The sequence below is a fragment of the Cryptomeria japonica genome, chromosome 10 (genome assembly GCF_030272615.1).
Source record: "Cryptomeria japonica chromosome 10, Sugi_1.0, whole genome shotgun sequence".
Classification (NCBI taxonomy): Eukaryota; Viridiplantae; Streptophyta; class Pinopsida; order Cupressales; family Cupressaceae; genus Cryptomeria; species Cryptomeria japonica.
The window spans coordinates 721,068,105-721,082,320 of NC_081414.1; the positions used below are offsets into that span (position 1 = coordinate 721,068,105).

The following is a 14,216-nucleotide window of genomic DNA, read 5'->3' on the forward strand; positions in this document are numbered from 1 at the left end:
ATGTTTTACTTAGAATCCTAGCATAATGGTTCTTTGGGCCTTAATATGAATAAGGGCCTAATCAATATTATTTCTATAGGGAATAATGAGGAGACTATAGTTGGTTGGCATCCAATCACTTTATTAAATACCTCATACAAAATCATTGCAAAACTTGTTGCTATCAGAATTAAACCTATTGTTTAGGGTATTGTGAGGCTTCAACAAACAAGATTTATAAAAAGGAAGATACATACTTGATAATATTTTGTTGGCTTCAAAGACTATTGAATGGGTCCCAAAAAAAGGCCAAAATGCTTTGCTAATCAAGTTAGACTTTGATAAAGCATATGACAAAATTCGTTGGAGCTTCATTCTTAAAATGTTGCAATAGTTTGGGTTTAGACCAAAAATTTGCAGTCATGTTCAAATGTTGTTCAAGGATGCCAATGCACATCTCATTATCAATAGAGCAATTTCAGATTCATTTGAGTTATAATATTCTATTAGACAAGGATGTCCCTTATCTCCCTTTTTATATGTGTTTATTATTTGATGCATTAGGTTATATTCTTCAACAAAAGCTAGCTAACTAAAACTTATTAGAGGCATCTCTATTCCTCAAAATCAGGTGGTTATTGATTCCAACTTTGCTAATGATACTATGCTATTGTTGCAAAATTCTGAAGGATATTTTGAATTTGTATCGTCTTCTTTCTAGCTTCAAAATAGCTCATAACAAGACCAAATTTTTGATGTCTCAACTTGACTTTATTCCTCCATGGATTCCTAAAGAACGGAGTTTAATTGGATGTGGAGAGGTAACCAGATATCTTGGTATTTTTTTTAGACTGGGGATCTCTCTTTTTTGAAATGTGGAGTTGGCTTCTTAACAGACTTATGAATAAGTTGTTTAATTGGGGCAACAAATTCTTATCCTTAGTTGACATCATTCAAGTTTCTAATAAGATCCTCATTGCTACCCATGTCTACTATTGCTCATGTTGGATATTGTCCAAACATGGTTTTGAAAAATTGAACAAAGTAATTCATAAATTTTATGGTCCAATGGGATGGTAATGCTGGATTTATTGCCTCTTCTTGATATCAAAGGTGGTCTCGTAATTATAGATCCTAGATCTCAAGGGTTTTGTCTTGTTGCTAAATGGATCATAAACGCTGCTAGTGGAGATGAACCATGGAAATTTTAGTCCGTCATTGAATCATGGAAGTTGCAATCCATAAAAAATGGCAAATAGTCAATTTGTTAGATAAAATGTCTGTCTCTTTTTTTTAATAGTAGAGATTCATTTCCTTTAATCAATATGAAAAGAATGGCAAAAAGTTTATAAATTTATGAAATGGAATGATTCTTCATTGCAACATGGCTTTAGTTTTTCTTCATCACCAATATGGTGGAATAAGCTTATTAGTTATCAGAATAAACCTTTGGCTATTAGCTTTCCCAAGTATTCTTATTTCTTGTTAAAAAATGGGGTCCAATAACTTAAAGATATTTGGGACTTCAATTCATTTGAATGGGCCTCATGGACATATATTTAAGAATGCCTTGGATTGAGTGATAAATATAAACAATTCTTGATTTTTATCCAATCTCTAGTTTCTATTGACCTTTCAATGAAATTATGTACTTCAAGGGATTGCAACTTTTTCAAAGATTGGAAACGACTATCCTACAATCAGTTTAACTATTTTCCTCTTACGAAAATTTATACACAAATCCTTCCTAACTGGTCTCTTGATCCTCATTTAATCAGAAATGGAAATATAGATTTAGTTGCAAGTTATGGACCAATTTGAGCACTCAAATATGAAAATCTAAAGCTGATTTTGATTCCCCAAGTGTTGGCTTGGAAAATACTACATTGCAAGTTGCCTATTGAGGGTAGATTGAATTTTTTTTATGGTTCTACCAACCAACTATCCTTTTTGTCAAGGTGTTGAGAATACGGAAAATATTTTCTGGGAGTGCATATATGTTAAGAAACAATGGATTCCTGTGTTTACATAAAACCTTGCTAGTTTTAAGTTCATAATCTTAATTGGAAGGAGGTCTTTTTTGGTTATGGTATGCATAATGATGTGATTGCTAATTCAATCAACTTCAACATATCAAGGAGCAAGTTTTGAAGTTTCAGCTTGATAGCCAACTTAGTAATTCCTTAAAATGGTATAGTCTTCTAAAATGAGGTTGCTTTTGTTCCAAATTTGTATGTAATTGGTTAGAGCTCTATGGCACCTCCTATGTAATGGTTGTAGTCTCTTTTTTGATGTAATTTTTTTTTATATTAATTCAATATAAAAAACATATTTTGAAAATATTAGCTATAACTATAAAATAATTGAAACGAGGTATGATAAGAGGAAAAAATAAAATTTAAAAATCATTAAATCAACATGTGAAGAAAATGATGTTGTAAACGTCAAAATTGTTTAAATATGACTCGAGGCATGCAACTTCAATATGACTTCTAGTATTTGAAATAGATTTATTTATTTTCGAAATGATTAATAAATTGGGGATGTAGCTCACATGGTAGAGCGCTCGCTTTGCATGCGAGAGGTACGGGGTTCGATACCCCGCATCTCCATGATTGTTTTAAATAATGTGAATGTCTTTTGCACGAATATATTTGATTGAGCTGTTGAAGAGAAACGTTGATTTCTCCATTGATTAAAACGTTTTTAAAATTTACGATTGTCAGCACCAGTGGTCTAGTGGTAGAATAGTACCCTGCCACGGTACAGACCCGGGTTCGATTCCCGGCTGGTGCATTCATTCTTTTTGTCTGGTTATCGTGTCTCATTTCATTTCAAAAACTGCAGTATTAGTTATATAATTATTTTAATAAGACTTTAAATTGATGATATAGGGGAAATGATCCAGTAGTTGTGCACCCTAATTTTGCATTTATCAACATTTTACTTGGAAATTTCAAATCACTTTGAATTTTTTACAGCGGTTTACTTGGCAAGTCCCTTGCTTATAACTAAGGTTTTGGGGCCATGTCATCAAATATGATGCCACATTAGCATGCTTTTTGCCAAGGTGTCCAAAACATCTCCAAAAAAGAGAGAGACCAATAGATGTGCAAAAGGGCCCCAATACTTGTGCAGCTGATGTGGCATCACATGATTGGTTACTTTTCACAACAAATAGTAATATTTCATTCAATTATTGGTATTTATCATACAACTATTGGTGCAATGTGTACAAAAGTTGGACATTAAATCAATAAGTATGGGGGCATTAAATCAACAACTTCTATCACAAGAATTGGAACGCACTCAACTACTGAGTCCTTTCCCCTAGTTTGTCTATGGATATAGAGAATTTGAAAATATTTTACTTAAATTAATTTAAAAATTGGGGTATTCATTATGTATTTATCTTAACAAGACTTTCAATTGATGATATATTTGATCTATTGATGTGTGGATTTTTGAAAATATTTTATTTATATTAATTCAAAAGTTGTGGTATTTATTATTGATTATATTAGTTGATGTATTGATGTGGAGATTTTGAAAATAGTCTACTTATATTAATTTGGAAGTTGTGATATTCATTATGTAATTATTTTAATAAGACATGTTGGTGTGGAGATTATGATAATATTCCACTTTATGTTAATTCGAAAGATGCGTTATTGATTGTGTAATTATTTAACAAGGGATCCAATTGATAATATATTTGACCTATTTTCATTATGATAATATTATTATCAGGTCTTAAGAATTATAGATTAAATAATTTTGTTTTTACTATAATGGTTATATTATTTCTTAATTTAGTTGTTTGTTTAAGGCAACATATAACTTCATTCTATGAAGAAAAGAGATTAATGACAATTATTTATTAACTAATTTGATGGACTTAGCTTTGATAATGCCAGAATTTAGCTTTTCATAATCTTTCGTGACTCAAAACATTGTCAAGAGCTTGGTTTGTGGCATAACCTCGTCCTTTGATACTATAGTTTGAATATACAACTAGATGATGTTAGTGGTTGAGACAAATAACTCTCAACACTAATAAATAAAATAATAATAATATTTGTAACTTAAAATATCTGGTGCAATACAAATAAAACACACTTTCAATTTAATTGCTAATTGATTTGTAACTTGTGGCATTCGATTGGAGTAAATTAAGGAATCAAAATGAAGCACCAAGAAGAATTTGAACTATGTTACTAGTAAGGATGACCATGTCTTACAATTGGACTACACACACGCCATCATTTGGGTGTAAATGAAGGAAAAACAATGATACAAATAGGGAGTCTTTGCGGATTAAGGGCATTCCATTCTTCATTTAATATTCTACATTTTTCACAACTGCCTAAACTCCTTGTTGCCAATTGCATGATGAAAAAGAAAACAAGAGAGAGACTCTACCAATGAGGGTATAACTTTGTTTATTGTTGCCAAGAGAGGAAACCTTTGTGTGAGGAAGTGGAGCCAAGTATCTTGGTTGATGGTGCAAAGTACAACTGTAAGGATGTGGAAGCTATTCTTCACCTTCAACAACGTTAGAATCGAGTATGTTTTTAGTTGCTAAAGAAATCTTCATTATTCTGTGAAAAGTGTTATCTTTCCTACATTTCCAATGAGCGACCCAAATGTGTAAATTTAGGCCATGCATTTAGACTCAATTCTCTCTCTCTCTCTCTCTCTCTCTCTCTCTCTCTCTCTCTCTCTCTCTCTCTCTCTCTCTCTCTCTCTCTCTCTCTCTCTCTCTCTCTAATTCAATCTTGTATTTATTTACCTTTCATTTGTAAAGAAGTATTGATTAATACGTGTTGATAAGGAGAAAACTTTAAAAACCTAGTAGCGTTTGGTATAAATGGTGCCTTTGGCTTGTGCTTATAATTAATGCCATCATGATTGAGCTACTGCATCTATCACCTAATAAAGTTACAATAACAACATCTATGACATTGTTTTTATAAATTGTTGAGGAGTAATAAAGGACATTGTGGAGTTAAAATCAAGGGGTGGGGAATCCCCCTTGGATCAATAATCTAATACAATAACTCTTAATGAATTTACATCTGCTAGTGAAACTGTAGAAAACCCCAATATGGCTTAGATGTATGCAATTACTCAATTTTTTTAATTAAATGTTATGATTCTTTGTTTTGATACATGGGTTAAGGGTGACGTGATTATATGACCAGGACCTAGATGGAATTAGGTAAACAAGCAAGGGGCCACCACATACCCTTTTGCTTTATGAGCCTCCCAATATAGGTAGCAATCATAGAGAAATTGTCTAGGACAATGACCATAGAAAGGGTTGCGTACCCACTATACAGTTTACACCCAACCTAGAAACAAAACTACATAGGCATTGATCCTGTTTGGAAGCCGTGTATGTAGGAAGTCTAGGGATAGAGCATGTCCTTACTATATAGGCAATTAGATATGTGGTTTTAGGAAGGTGAATTGCTAATAAAAATCAATAAACCAAGATAATTTATTTTAGTGAAGGGATGGTGCTAATTTATTTTAATATAATATCAAGATTAAATTAGGTGTTCTCCTAATGCTTAGAAGAATCCTTAGGGAGGATTGCAATTGTACCTAATAAGATGCCCTAAACCCAACGAAGGGTATAGGGTCCTTTATTATTTTCTAAATCCTTGGTGGTCTTGTACGCGGATTGTTGCCCAAAATCTAAGGAAGGGTATAAGACATTTTTGGACTTACAATGAAATCCTCACTCAATATTTTGGGCATGCTTCAATTCTTTGTAAGTGACATTAGGACCTAGATTGGTCTTATAGAGTAAAAGTCTCTGGCTAGAGCATATATATTTATTCGAGTCCTTAATCAACTATGATCAATATGTTACCTATTATGTGAAGTATGAAGGTGTGATTTATACAATTATGTTTGTGAAATATTTAAGAAGATCAAGGGAAGCCCAGAGGATAAAATAGCCTAGTTTGGCTATTATAAAAATCTGAGCCTTTAACTGAGACTATCAAACATTAATAAGATAATAAAGTTAAAAAAAATTGTGGCCATGTTTTTCTAATGTGTGGGTTATTATAGTTTTCTAAATCTCCCATATATTAATGAATTTTTTTGTAGATAATGAAATTGAAAGAACAAAAAACGAGTCTAGTTTTTACCTAGAGTTAGTATGAAAACACTTAATTAGAATTAGATGTCTTTATGCGTATATGTTAAAATATGCGAGGTTAAATCCTTTTAGATTCAATTTAACTAGCCTAATTTGCAACTAAACAAATGCTCTTTTTACCTAGAGTTAGTATGAAAACCCTTAATTATAATTAGATGTCTTTTATGCATATATGTTAAAATATATGAGGTTAAATCCTTTTAGATTCAATGTAACTAGCCTAATTTGCAACTAAACTAATATATATTAGAGTTGGAGTTGAAAACAAGACAAGATACTTGACTTGGGAATAACAAACAATTAAATTTAACTTGGGAATAATAAACAATTAAATTTAGTGTTGCAAGAGTCAAAATAGAGACTTATATTTTGGGTAGACATAAAGTGCACATGAAATTTGATTTCTTAGAAAGATGACAAAAATTTTCTTGGAATGAACTTGGATGCCTCAAGATGTGTCATCTAATAAAGGGGTGATGCTAGTCATGCTTGTAGGGTAGATGTCTTAAGGGGCATACATGGTTTTATGTCAAAATTGTACCAACTTGGTATTGATGAGTCCTAATTTTTTCCTTATTTTGAAAAGGACAATCATTTTTCCTAGAAGAACATGGAAAAAAGATGCAAAGGAAAAATGGTCGTCAAAACACAAAAACATTAGAAAAGTAAACCCTAAACATAAAAGTTAAGCTAGCCGCATTTGATAAAAACTAAAAATATATGAAACTAAAATGCTTAGGATGGTAAAACATGGATTTTGGAGAAGTTTCGTGATCACATAAGAAATCCTTGAATAATGGGGTGAGCTCTATTGGGGTATGTTATAACAAGGGAACATGTGGCAATAGTGCCTAAATGCTCCATAAGTTTGAGGAAGTCTCCTTAACACTATGCAATGACTTCTAATACATGCATGCTACACTAATATTCTTAAGAACACCTATAATTTAAAAAAAAAAAAAAATCTACAAGAAAATGTTAAAGGAGAGCTTGCCTTAATCAACCCCCTTGTGTATTATTCCCACCAAAAAACATCAAACACTTGGGAAATGATCTATGTAGATTGAGAATAGGTCATGAATGGATGCAATTGATATCAAATGTGTAAACAAGAAAAACCTTGTATGGAAACACACATAACAAAATTAGGAGATTAACAAAAGGATAGGTATGAAGACTTGTGAATAAAAGGATGACAAGTAATGGTGAGAGAGAGGGTATGTAGAAATAAATAAGAAAAAAAGGTTTTTTTATTGGTAAGGGACATGGAAAATTGATAGCACTAGAGTGTGAGGAAAGATTAAAGTAAATAATGCACAAGAGTTTAAAATTGGAGCTTTGAGGAAAACCATGACTCCAAGAGGCTCCAAGATTTAAGCTCCAATAAGACTAATAATTTCAATAGATCTAAAGTGCAAGAAAAAATTCAAGAATATGGGTGTTGAAATGGGAGGTGGAAAGGTCTATTTATTGGTTTTTAGAGATATCTAATGCTAACAAACACATGAAATAGGTAGATGAAGGCATTAATGAGCTACTACCAAATTTTGGTGAGAAAGTTTCCCAAAACTAGTTGTAGAAATGAAGGGGCACCCTGAGGAAATCTTCCAATAGTTGTGCGAGTGGTATCTAATATCGATCTTCTCAAGTTTTCAATGGAGATGCAAGAAGATAATCCAAAATGATGGGATGTGATTTCAAGTCAATTATATCAACGAGGAATGGGAAATATGGAGAACGAGGTAGAAAGTAAGGTCAAATACACACATCATGAGGGAGACACCAAAATTAATGTCTTAGAGGGAGGTTATAAACAATATATAGGAAAAGATGAACAAGGATTACATAAGACTGAAAACACATGAAAATGAGAAACAAAAGACATATAAGAACAAATAATTACCAACATTGGGCTATGTGTGAACAAGGACTAATTTAGGATGAACATGGCTACACAAGATGTGAGCAAGACTAAAATAAAGGCTCTAACACATATAGATAAAAACACCCAAAATAAGTGTAACACATCATAAATGGAGTTTCATGGTGTGCAATTTATGTTCTTGCAAAAATGAATTAAACATCCCTTGGTACTAGAGTTATAATAGAAAAGTGAATAACTACATATTTGTATTGCAACTCAAGTGTTCTATACACAATTGTAAACTCTAATGCACGTTCTTCAAGATGTTGAAGAGCATCACTTGAAAACAAAGGAAATGGTTTCCTTGAGTCACGAAGGGGATCATTATGGCAAACACTAGGCTAGATCAAGAAGACCAATTTGAAAGAAAGAGATAAATTTAGATCTACCATAATATAAATATTTTATGATATGAATGTTGTAATTAGTTTATTATATATTGATTTAAAAAATCCTAAAGCAATTGACATTCTCTTGGTGAATAATAGTTAAAATTGAAATAAAATTCTAATTCACTATCTTCATCTTATCCTAGTGAAGGTATTAACCATCAAACTACTTTTTACTTACTATCAAATTTTTATCAATTGAGAATTAATTCTATGTTGGGAGCTAAAATGAACTTTGGCATGGAGCGCAGCGGGGGTTTGCAACGGTCATTTTTTGTAGGAAGGGAACAAACTAGGCGTGAAGGCCGACGACTACCATGGAACCCACTACATCAGGCTTGGGAGGATCAGAACAGAAGCAGGGAAGGAGTATAATCTGGGCCAAAACGAGATGAACCCCATGCGTCGAAATGGGGGTATGCTGCTCTGTTCCAAGGTCGCAAAGGAGGGTACAAGAAAGTGGAGAACAAAGTGTGGCAACAACGAAAGGAGGTGGGGAATCACAGGAATGGGCAGGAGACTAACAGACCAAATAATGAGCACCAAGTCACTCTGCGAATTGAGGAAGAGGGTTCGAGTGAGGCGGTGCAATGCCTCAAAGAGCATGGCTTCTTCATCAAATGGGCGGGAGATTGGCCGACGTTCCCGAAGGTTAGACGATAGTGTGAAGAAAACTAGGGTAAGGAACTGATTCTAAAACGACTCTCTAAAGGTTTTTTCCTAGTCATCTGTGCGAACGCACGACTGAAAGATAGTATCCTGCAAGGGGGCCGTACCTAATGGACGACATGGGAGTTTACATTAAAGATTGGGTTCCAAATTTTGACCCAATATGGGCCCAAATTGAATAGGTGCCAATTTAGGTGAGACTCTATGATCTCCTGAGAGAATACTGGGAATCAGAAACCCTTGAGTGTATTGGCAACAGACTAGGGAGATTTATCAAGGAGGATGAAGCGGTTAAATCAATCGACGAGAGTGTTTACACAAGGATTTGCATTATGCGGAGGCCAATCCCATCACTACCAAAAGAAAACGAGTTAATTATGGACCCGGGCATATGGACACAAAATATTGAGGTGGAAAACCTAGTGGACACTTGCAAGATTTTCAGGAGTAACGACCATAGAGCCAAGGAATGTATGAAAAACCCTAAGGGTAAAGCGACGGGAGGGCCGGAATACATTGAGGGGGACAGGGAGGATAGCGGTATGGGTAGAGAGGGGGAGAAGTTTTCTCAGGAAGGGCCCGTCGACAAAGAGAAAGATAGAGGTAAGGAGAACACAGAGGATAGTAGTCAAAAGAATTTGGAAGAGGAGGGCCAATCTAAAGGAGATCTGAGAGTAGAACAAAATACTAATATGGTGGGTATAAAGAACCTTGATCCTGGGGTAGGTGAGGCTGGAAATAAGGAGCGAAGTGGAGGTGAAGGGGAGATGGGTTTACCGGACATGCAATCACTGGAAGAGACTAATAACATGGGCCTGATTATTGAGAGCTCAATTTTCAACTGCTCGCCATTGAGAGAGGTGAGTAATGATTTGGAGCATTATAAAGGCAGAAGGATATCACCTATCAAAGAAAAAGGAACAGATTACAGGAGGATTCTGGGAAAGAGGAAGAAGGAGGAGGAGAATTACGGATAGGCTCTGCGAGTGCTGACAAAGATAGTTTGCCACCTATTAAGGCAACTCCAAAGTTGCTTTTGCTTCGAGGAAAAATTAAATCTAGAGGCAGAGGACGTGGATCCTTTTGACTTGGAGGAGGAAGAGGACATTGGTTAGAATCGAACCATTGAATGAATAATCCTTAGCTTCCTAAAACAAAGTAAAAGTCGGGGAGAAGAAAAGCAGAGGTAAAAAATATAGGCGTACCGTATTGGAAATGGTTGGAAGTGCAAAAGGTCAGCGAAAGTTGAGATCCGAGAAGGGAATTACTCTTCCTGGGGCCAATGAAGGTCTTTTTATGGAATGTCTGGGGTTGTAACGCCCCCCAAAAATTTCACTTGATCAAATGAAGTGTTGATCAAGTAAAACAAGGCAGTGTTGTTGTAGGAAACAAAGAATATAAGTAGAAGAAAGCAAGGATGCGGAAGGTGCATCGGGGGGTTTATTTATGATGTGGAAAATGAACTCGATGCAACGGACAAAATAGGGGGTTTATTTATGATGTGGAAAATGAACTCGATGCAACGGACAAAATTTGCTGTGACAAGATATGGGATGGCGGTCAAATCCAGGAATCTTCAGGATGATAGCGAGATGATTGTGATAAACGTCTAGGGTCCTATTGATCGAAGGGAGAAAACACAGGTATGGGATCAATTATCCGACTTTTTACACTCTGTTGATAATACTGAGGTGATTTTGGGAGGGGATTCAAATGCCTTTAGGTGTTCCTTTGAGAAAGTGAGAGGTGTAAGAGGACATAGTAATCAACATATGTTATTCAATGGTTTCATAACGGGTAACTCCCTCATAGATATAAGTTTTAAAAATGAGAGCTTTACTTGGTCTAATAGACAAGGGGGATGGCCTTATTGCACAAAAACTGGACTGTTTTTAGATGTATGAGAATTGGAATTTCTCTAACACATTGTGTGAGGCCTCCATTTTGAGAAATGTGGGCTTTGATTATCTATCCATTTTGCTACTTCTTCAAAATGATAATGTTCCTATCAAGGGCCCATTCAAGTTTGAAAAGATGTGGTCGAGGGGCGCGAGAGTCAAAGAATTGATTGAATCTTGGGGGCAAAATGCCCCCAAAGTGACATGAACGAAGGCTTTTATAATGGTGAGAAAATTACGACATTTCAAAGCTATGTTAAAAGAATGGAACAAATCTCATTTTGGCAACATATTTGTAGACAAAATCAGGATTGAGAATGAATTAGCATTACCCAATGACAAAATTATCTAGGGAAGAATGTCAGAAGCAAAATACTGCAAAGAAAAGGTTCTCCATGCAAAGTTATCAGAGATTTTGGTGAGGGAGGAAATCTTTTGAAAACAAAAATCAAGAGAGAGTTGGCTTCGAGAGGGCGACATGAATACGGAGTTCTTCCACAGTTCAGTCAAGGCTCGTCGGGTGTCCAATCGAATAAATAAGATATTGAATGACGAAGGGAGACCTCTCGACCATCCTGAGGAGATAAATGAGGAGGCAGTAAAATTCTTCAACCAATTGCTAGCTCTTGATTTGGATGAGATGGAAGGCCATTGTGAGGAAATTCTTAATCCCATCCCCTCTGTAATTACAGAGGGAACAAATAAAATGTTATGTCAAAAAGTAACCATAGAGGAAGTAAAAAGGGTTGTTTTCTCCATGGGGGGAGATACAATACCAGGCCCAGATGGACTTCCTCCTCTCTTTTTTCAATTATTCTAGGAAGTGGTGAAAATGGATATCTAGGAAATGGCGGAGGCAAGGGAGAAGAGTTTTATATCAACAACACTGAATAATACCTTCATCGCTTTAATACCAAAAAAGGATCGAGTTCAAGCCTTTGAGGATTTCAGACCGATTTCTTTGTGCAATACCACCTATAAGATTATTGCTAAAGTTATGGCCAATCGACTGAAGCTTGTTCTCCTAGATATAATTTCTGAAGAGCAGAGTGGCTTCACCCAAATAGATCCATTGTATAAGGGATTATTATAGCCCATGAGGCAATCCATTCCATCTGCTAGGCAAAGACCAACAAAATGTTGATCAAACTTGATATCAATAAGGCATATGATCAGGTTTGTAGGGCTTTTCTAATGAAGGCGTTGAACAGATTCAACTTTTGTGAAAAGTGGCTGACATGGGTTGAGAGTTGTATTTCATCTCCTAGAATTTTAGTGCTGGTAAACGTCAGTCCGCAAGGTTTTTTCTCAATATCCAGAGGTTTATGTCAAGGGGATCCATTATCCCCATTCTTGTTTATTATTATGGCCAAGGCATTGGGACAATCAATCACTAAACTCATAGAGGATGGGAGGTGGAAAGGTGTCAAAATTGCTAGAAATGTGGAGGCGATTACACACACACACAATTTGTTGAGGACACCTTATTGATGGGGGAGGCCACCTTACAAGAAGCTAGGATCATTCAAGCTACTTTGGACAAGTATTGTCGGGCCTCTAGATAGGAAGTTAAATGGCATAAGTCAGAGCTATATTATTTTAATACTAATGCAAAAGTGCAACGAGAAATAGGTGCAATTCTGAATGTTAAGTCAGGGCAACTCCCAGGGAAGTTTTTAGGCATTCCTTTGTTTGGTGGTATTTGCAGAGCGAAATTATGGACCAAATTGGTGGATAATTGCTTAGGCAGGATGGAAGGGTGGAAAGGCAAATAGCTGACCTATGCAGGTCGCATTCTGATGTTAAAATCAATGGTTTCTACTATTCCCCTTTACTCAATGTCCTATCTCAGAATTCTAGGGAAGGTAATCAAATTAGTAGAGAACGGTAGGAGAAGGTTATTTTGGAATGGGAGCCAAGATAAGGAAAATTTTTTGCTATTAGCTTGGGATAAAGTGTGTCTATCAAAGGAGAATGGAGGGGTGGGAATTAGGAAATGGAACTTAATCAATGTTTCCATGGGTGAAAATTTAATATGGAATATGTACAAGAATCCAAACTAGAAGTGGGTTAGAATATTGGCCAATAAATATATAGATAGACAAAACATTGAAAGAATCCTAACTATTGGGAATCCCCCTAGAAGTTCAGTTGTGTGTAATTTTATGATGGAATGTAGGGAGATAATCACAAATCACCTAACTTGGAAACGAGGGGATGGGAGGAAAACAAAATTTTAGGAGGACTGATGGGAAGGGTTTCAGAACTTGAACCGAGATGATTTATGAGGGGGAGTGAAAAATGCTACGGATTTGAAGTGAGGCAAATCTGTAGAAGACTTTGTAAAAAGAGAGTATAATGATGATGAATGGACGTAGGGTTGTAAAAATCTTGCGGAGTTGGAACTACCTCAGAGGAGGAGATTAGATTTAAGGAACTACTATAGGCAAGATTGGTGAAGATCACTAAGAATGATGATGAGATAGTGTGGTGTGGAACAAAAAGTGGAAACTATCCAGTCAAAATTGGGTACAAATTTCTGGAATAAGAACAATTAGAAATAGATTGGCCATGACAACTCATATGGGGGAAGGATCATTTGCTGAAAGTAGGGGCATTTTCTTGGCTCACAATAAAGGAAAGAATCTTAACAGGAGATAAGTTTACGAAGTTGGGTTTTGCAGGTCCATTTAGGTGTCTAATGTGTAAAGAGGATATTGAAACAGTATCACATTTACTCCTATATTGTCAAATTGTGCAGAATTGCTGGATGCAATTGTTGGAGAGACTCGACTGGGTGACCCCACTTTCAGGTGATTTTCTTGGGTGGTTTCAGGCGTGGGATCAAAGAGGGGATAAATCGGTCTATTCCAGCATTTGGAAGATTGCCCCTTCAACATTAATATGGGAAGTATGGAAGGAGAGAAATGAGAGGATATTTTAGGAGAAGGAAGAGGGGGAATGTTGTTTATGAAGCAAAATAGAAAGATCCATCTCAGAATTGGTGAATGTGGCTTCCTCAAAAGTGAATTTGAGAAAAAGACCTTACGACTGGTGGGACATCAAGATTTAGGCCCATTGGCCCCTAGTGAGGTTTAAACCTATTAATGGGTCTCATGGGATTGATCCTCTTGAAAAACAAAGGCACAATATTAAATGGCATCCACTAGACACAAATTGGA

The 14,216-nt window shown here is 35.5% G+C and overlaps 2 non-coding genes across 2 annotated transcripts; both read left to right on the plus strand.

Moving 5' to 3' along the window:
- The first annotated feature begins 2,518 nt into the window (after positions 1-2,518).
- TRNAA-UGC (transfer RNA alanine (anticodon UGC)) lies at positions 2,519-2,591 on the plus strand. Its single transcript has one exon. It is a non-coding gene; the product is annotated as a tRNA-Ala (tRNA).
- A 113-nt stretch (positions 2,592-2,704) lies between these two features.
- TRNAG-GCC (transfer RNA glycine (anticodon GCC)) lies at positions 2,705-2,775 on the plus strand. Its single transcript has one exon. It is a non-coding gene; the product is annotated as a tRNA-Gly (tRNA).
- The last annotated feature ends 11,441 nt before the right edge of the window (positions 2,776-14,216 follow it).